Raw genomic sequence first — 7,946 nt, forward strand, 5'->3', positions numbered from 1 at the left:
TGTTCTAGCCTGATTACAATCCAAATTTTCATTTGGGTTTATTTATTGGGTATGAGTTGTTTGCGTAGGGATTGTGGTTTTTAGCTGTAATTCTTGCTTTTTTGTTTTAGTTATTTCATTTGCGTTATGTCATTTTCTTTGGTTCCGAGTAGTTGTAATTCTAATTTTCTCTTTGATTTTTCATTTTAAATTATTTTTATTGGGGGAAGTAGGTTTGAAGTTTGGATTTGAAATGGTTTAGCACAAATCGCACACACGCGAGTGAAATGATTGAGCTGAATGGGGAGGTAAAGGTTCAAACCACCTTGAGAACTAGCAGATGAAAGAAGACATAACTGTGCCCTCAATTGCAAGATGGTTTTCCAAGCAGACATTTCCTTCAACACTGCATTTGAAATGTTTCAAGCCAACGATTGAAGTTATATGATACCATGAATGCAGCCTGCAACTTACATAAGCTGAGAGTGCTTTTTGGAGGTAAAAAGTACTACATTTGAGAATTTTTAAGATGTAACAAGAGGCATGTACAAATAGCCGAGGATAGAGCCTTGGATAGGCATGATTGGTGAAAGACCCCAAATAGGTGAGGCAATGCTATGATGATGATCAGACGATGATTGAGATGCATGTGCAAAATATTATTATACAATCTTTTGGGTAGAAGGACACAAAAGGATAGGATACTGAGCATCCTTCAGCTATTGAGCATCCTTAGTGGCATATATATTTTGGGTTTTTGCAGGCTGTTGAACTGGATTATGAAAGAGAGAAGCTTAATGAAAGAATAGCAAAACTCTCTAGTGGTGTTGCTGTCATTTAGGTATTCTTTAGGAGTGTTCTTCTCCCTTAAACAAGATGGTTATGATTGAACTACAAATTGGTATAAATGTGTTCAATTCCCCAACATTCTTGGCACTGCTGGACAGGTTGGAGCGCAAACAGAGACAAAACTGAAAGAGAAGTTGAGAGTAGAAGATGCTCTTAATGCAACCAAGGTATCTTCTTCTTACCAAACTTGGGCCATTTTTCAGTCTCGAGCTATTTTCATGCTTGATGTATCAACCAAACTAGGATCATTTGTTTTCTTGATGTGTGCGATGTTTTCAGGCAGCAGTTGAGGAGGGTATTGTTGTTGGGGGTGGTTGTACGCTGTTGAGACTCACATCAAAGGTGGATTTCATCAAGGATACTGTTGAAAATGATGAGCAGAACGTAGGTAAATGAATGTTTGATGAAAAAAGAAAAGAGTTTGATGTTTGGTTTGCATGTCTATTTTGTGTTTGTAATATGGGTCTTGATTATGTTGTTTTGACTCATCTACAGGTTGGAGCAGAGATTGTTAGGAGGGCTATGAGCTATCCGCTTAAGTTGATTGCCAAAAATGCAGGTGTCAATGGAAGTGTGGTCACTGTGAAGGTGCTTGCACCATCGAACTGAATTAAGGATGGCAAAACTTCTTGAATCTTTTTATATTCTGCTGCATTGAATGGTGCCATTTTGATTGCTGTTCCCTTTAGGTTCTTGCCAGCACAATCTGAACTATATATGACTACAATGCTGCAACAAGAAAATATGAGGATTTGATGGCTTCTAGAATAATTGACCCTACTAAGGTAAGTTACTTTTTCATTTTTTTTGTGTATCCATTTATGGTGTAGTGGCATGACAAACATGAAATTTTAGTTAGATTTGTTCTCTTTGTAGTTCTGATCTCTTCACATATTTTGAAATAAACTAGCATGTTAGGCACATGCATTAGCACAGGCCATGAGGTGCAAGTTGTTGTTGGAACATGACCAAAAAATTGCACAAATTATATTAACATTCAGGTTGTCCCTTTGGATTTGAACCACCCACAATGTTACATTTAACAATGCAATTGATAGCCCTTCAAAAATGGATGGTTAGGACCACTGGATTAGTGTGATTTTACAGCGATTCTCCATCGATGATTGGACCCTCAACTACAAAGATTAATTTTTGGTTCGTGACACATCTACATTAGATACCATAAGTTGTGCATTTGATATCCAATTTGTCCATCACATTTGCCACCACATTTTCTTCTTATATCCCAAAACTTAGGTCCATTCAAGACTTAGAATTCAACTACATCAATCATTTTGGTGGTTTAATCCAAACTATCCAAAATTTATTTCTTAATCTAATTTTCTTTACACTTTAGTTTAAATGTAATCGTTATCTTAACTAAGTGTGAACTAGCTTATATTTTAATAGATTTATCTTATATGATTTGCGATATTCTTGGTTAACAAAGATTTGATTTTTGTTTCTTTTATTTCTATTTTATATTTCTAGTCATTTTTTATTTTTAATTGTACTACAATATTTTTTGAGTTTTAAATATTAAAAAAATACAGGTTCTAAGGGAAAAAAAGTTCCTTAATAAGAAAAAATAAATTGAAAATTTGCAACTGTTTTCAACCATCGCTATTCTTTTGCGACGCCCTATTTTAGGAACGATTTAGAACCAGGCCAAAATTAAATATTTCGGAACGGTTTTCAGCCGTTCCTAATTTTTTGCGACACACTATTTAGCCACGATTGAAAACCGTTCCTAAAGAGTGATTTTGGTATAGTGTTAATTGTCATAAATATTCATTTTACACCAACTATAAAAAAGAATAATTTTTGGCACGCTCGAAGGGAATCTGAATAAAAGTATACTTATCAGTGCAAAAGTTGAAAAGGCCGAGCTTAACGTCCTGGGGAAGGGAATAGGAATATGCCAAATTAAAAATAAATACAGAATAGAAAGATAGCACAATCAAATAATAAAATAGCATAAGTAAATAGCAACCTCAAATAAACTAGTCTTGAGAGGTTGATACAAACTTAGTTCTAAGGACAACCTAACACCAAAAACCAAAGGCTTATGGCAGGACAACCTTACTAAAATATTTGTTAGTATCAAAAACTCAAACCAATAAAGAGGCAAATGAAATAAACTAAAGTATTACAACATTCACCACAAGTGCATAAAGTAAATTACACTATTCACCACAAGTGCATAAAGTAAATTACAACATTCACACACATAAGCAAATCCAAACATCCACCACAACTCCAGAAATTATAGTGGTTCGTTTGGAATTATAGTGGTTCATTTTTTTGTACACCAACTGTTAAAAAATAGCCACACAACTACTTCACTCCCAATATCTACACCCACAGGATATTGGCTTTCACTATGAAAAAGGTTTTCCAAGGTTCACCTTAAAACCTTCACAATTGTAACTTTAGATGGGCTTACACAATTACAAAAATCCCACACTGAGATTTTCTGGATTACCTTAGATAAAACCAAAAATGAGATTTTCCTGGCACAACCTCACAAACTAAAAAAGATACACAAAGATTAAATGGTATTCATCTAAAAATTCTCCTTCTAAAGAAGCCCAGTAGAACCAATCCGATGTAGATGAAGATGTTCAATATCCAGTCTCACAAATGAAAGGTTCTAAATCTAAATGATTTTTAGATTAATTCAGCCTAGGCTAGCTTGATTTGATTTTGATCTTAAAGAGGGTAAAATCACAATTTCCTTCTTTAAAAACATAGAGTTAAATAAAGATCACAAAATCAAATGCAAAAAGCTATTTAAGAGAATTTAAAATGAATACAATATAGCTTACGAAATGCAGGAACTTATATTTCAGAGTGATGGTTTGATATAGCTTGGAATGAATGAATAACTCTAAGATTCGTCCACTATTTATATGTGAAAATATTGTTCTCTCGACTAGTCTAAGTATTGGTTTGACTGGTCAAAGGACCAACCAAATTTTAAAATTTTTGTCGCGATAAGATAAGGTCGTTCCTCGACCGGTCAAGTGGCTTGCTCAACTGGTTAAGTGGCCTGCTCGACTGGTCAAGTGAGACCAAAAAACCTTGTTGGACTCTGAGTCGAGCTTGCATGACTGGTCGAGCAGTTTCCATGACTAGTTAAGGGTCCAACATAAAATTTAAAAAAATTGCAACAAATCTTGGACTGGTCGAAAAACTTTTGGACTGGTCGAGTCAGAACTTGGACTAATCGAACAAAGACTACGACTAGTCGAGGAAATGACGTATAAACTTATGAAATGACCCACATAGCATATGCGATGAATATGACTTAACTTATGGTCAATCTAGGGTCAACCATACTTTGTTTGTGCGTTTGAACAATTAAAACATCACTCGCTCTACTAACTCATACACTTGAAATACGTGAAGCTTGTCTTTAAATCTTGAACTTGAGCTTGAGTAAAGACTTGAGTTCTTGAGTCTTGAAAGTACTGAATTTGAAAATTAAACTTGAACTTAAGCCTTGAACCTGTACTTGTACTTAAGATTGAAATCTTTAACTTCGACAACGCTTCTTCAACTTGAATACAGAGAAGTTCGGACTTGGGCAACTTTAACATGCACGAAGTCGATCTATACATCTCATCAATACATGATACAGATTCTAAATGATTTGGCATAACAAAATTTGACAACCCTGAATGCTAAATTTACAATATAGTATTTACAAAAGTTCTATTGAATCATGAGTTGAAGATGTCAAAATGCTAATGCAGCTAGTAACGCTGCTGCAACTAATGAACCTTTACCTAAGAGGAATCCAGCAGGCACTACCAAAAAATAGGGTAAAGCCAATGGATGTGTGGCTATTTTGGCTATGGATTTTAGCCGTTGGAATTACCGATGGCTAAAATCCATAGCTGAAACACCACAATCTGTAGCCAAAAAATCCATTTTTAAGGGTGGATGTTCAATCACTACTGTTTTCTTGTGGTGTTGTTCACCAGAGATTTATTTCAAGATGATTTTTTGGTATCAACCTGAAAAGATTGTTTACAAATGGATGTATGGTGTGGATTAAACACAAATATTATGGCGGGGCTTGTAGAGCCATACCAGATCCAAAGCTAAGCTACAGTTCTCATGTGTATAGTGAAAACCTATTAGTTTTGCATTTTTTGTTAAATAGTGGTGACTCAGTCATAGAAAATGTGGGTTTGATATATGACTATCCAAACCATCCAAATAATGGGTCTTGTTGTAGATGGTTTACAGTTATAATTATCTTATGTAATAGTATCTTAACCATCCACTAAATAGACCTTATATTGTACGGCTGTGAATATAGTTTATTTTATAAAATATGGAAAACTCACTTTTTCCGGATTTGAACTCTTATCCCGTTTCAAAAGAGGAAATTTCATTTCCCTCTTTCGACTACCCTTTTCTTCGTCTCCCTTCCCTCTTTTGAGCACTAGCTTCATTGCCAGTCGATCACCAGTCGATCCCCCTTCTAAGGTGAGTCATGTGATTTTTTTAATCTCAGAATGTTATATGTTTAATCCAAAAGCTCGTATCCATCTGCGATATTCGAAAACACTCCTAGATTGAAAAATCTTGCCTAACCATTTTCTGGCATTCACATTGTTACATGTTGTGATCCTGTACATCAGTTTTTCCAGATTGTTAAAGCGGATTAGGTGCGGCCCTTATCGTGGGGCCAACTTGATGTATTTATTTTATCTACTTTTCCAGATCATTTTAAGATAAGCAGATCCAATTCTCAGGTGGAAAATAGCATGGGAAAAGGTGATGATTGACCATTAATTGGCCTCAAAAGTTTTGGATCAAGATGATTTTTTTTTTTTGTTTTATTTATTTATTTTACCATCCATGGAGGTTTGTTTGACCTTATCAACATGTTGGATGGCAAATAAAAATTACAGAAACATTATAGTGGGCTGTAGGAAGTTTTTAATGGTAGGGTGTTGAATCACCACTGTTTCCGATGATATGGTCCACCTAAGATTTGGATCTTAGTTTTTTGGGCTCATGCCATAAAATGTTATAGATTCAAGGGCCATTTTAGTCAATTAAAAGTTTTTAAAAAGTAAATTATTTATAAAAATGAAAATTTAGCAAAATTATTTTGACTTCTAACAGCCATATGGATAGACATACAGATATTAGACACGGACATGAAATGCACCTGGAGATATGAAGATGTATGCAAGTTTGCTAGAGTTCAAGAGCGCTTTTTTTCCCTTCATATAACTGTCACGCCCCAAACTCGGAGACCGGGCTCACAAAATTCCCGATCGCCGAATCCGGCGCCGACAGCCTCCGTAGAACCCCATTCTCGGCTCCCAGCGCCCATTCGCCAGGTTCCGATCCTGGGATGCTACAAGGAGGATTTTGTACATCAGTTTGATTCGTAATAAGCATAACCAAAGGTATAACCCACAAACAACAACCAAAAACTCCATCACATTTCCACTATAATCAAAAACTTTCCAAGTACAATGAGCATAAGGGAAATACAATGAAGATAGACCAAAACTCCAAAAGAAGATCAGCCACGCGTCCAAGCCTCAGCGCTGCTGCGATCCAACGTCACCTGCACGCAACGGTCGTGCATAAGCTTATAGAAAGCTTAGAGGGTGGTGAAAGTGTATGCTCAAGGTGATAATGTAGTTATGCAGTATCAGAGTAATGCGGAACATGCTGATGAATGCTAAGAGTCCCATTAGCCGTACCATGGCCATTCTGTGCAAAGAATTATGTCGGCCATACCAAGTCCATGCAATGCGAAATGCAAGTCAATCATACAAATCCTCTTCTAATTACACATGTCAATACGGATTAAATCTGGAATATCACCGGTGTCTATTACACTCCAAGCCGATTGCCGCCCCATCGCGCGCAATAAGGTGAGTGGAAAAGACCTCACTATCCGCCGCCAATATCGGGCTCGGCTCCAATAGCGGACCCATTCCTCGAGCCGGTCGAATCCTAGCATTGCCCCCTACTCCCAAGCTGGTAAGGCCGCACCCCCTTCCAACCGACCACGACACAGTGGAAAACGCAACCGTCTGGTAATCGGCAATCAGCGCTCATGCATCCACTCGGTCTAGACGTTGGAGCAACCTCCTGGTACCATAAGGGTTTAGGGACTTTCACCCAGGGATATCTATCGCACCCCATGTAGAATAGTATTTTCGGTATCCAATCCTGCCAACCATGATACGTCTGTGGAGGCTATGGCCCTGATGTCGCTAGGGCGTACAGTCACAATATCACTCAGTGTAAATGCATGAATCACACTATCCAGTCATACAGCAATCCTGCGCGTATCGTGCGCTCATGTAGGGCAACACCGCTCATTCGGGAGCCCCTAAACAATCTGCCCAAAGGCATATGCTATGATCAGTCATTTCTCATATCAAGCATACGTATGATGCATATGATCATGAATCATGAAATTAAACATGCTATATAGGATGGATGATGTACATAATGAAGATGGGCCTAGACGGCCTACACATAACACGCACGAGCCTAACAATGGGCCTTAGGGAATGTCATAATGCGGACATTTAACCACACTATACTTGCAATGTGGACATCAAACCACCATTGCTCCCAAGGCATAGCCCTGACGTAAACATCATTACATAAATCATGCTGGGATCGTACATTGCAATGGACCTTAGGCACGTCCCATTGGGCCTTAAATACGTCAAATGGGCCATATCATATGGGCCTTGTATTCATCAAGTGGGCCACATCACTGGGCTGCACCAATGGGCCTTATGTGCATTGCAATGGACTATAAACTGTGGGCTTTAGAACGTATCAAATGGGCCTAATCTTATGGGCCTTATGTGTATCAAATGGGCCACACCAATGGGCCCCAAATGTACATCAAATGGGCCTCAACTTTTAGGTCCTAGTACATCTTGACGGGTCTTAACTCATGGGCCCCTAACACATCAAATGGGCCTCGTCCCATAAGCCCAAAACACACCAAATGGGCCTCGACCCATGAGCCTTACATGTAATCAAAGTGGGCCCCAATCACGGGCCAAAAATAATTGAGATGGGCCTCCCTCCATCATTATATCAAATATAATGTA

General features: G+C 37.8%; 1 pseudogene; it reads left to right on the plus strand.

Moving 5' to 3' along the window:
• The first annotated feature begins 266 nt into the window (after window positions 1–266).
• LOC131255059 (ruBisCO large subunit-binding protein subunit beta, chloroplastic-like) lies at window positions 267–1,710 on the plus strand (annotated as a pseudogene).
• Window positions 1,711–7,946: the final 6,236 nt, after the last annotated feature.

Source organism: Magnolia sinica, chromosome 9 (genome assembly GCF_029962835.1).
Source record: "Magnolia sinica isolate HGM2019 chromosome 9, MsV1, whole genome shotgun sequence".
NCBI classification, from domain to species: Eukaryota; Viridiplantae; Streptophyta; class Magnoliopsida; order Magnoliales; family Magnoliaceae; genus Magnolia; species Magnolia sinica.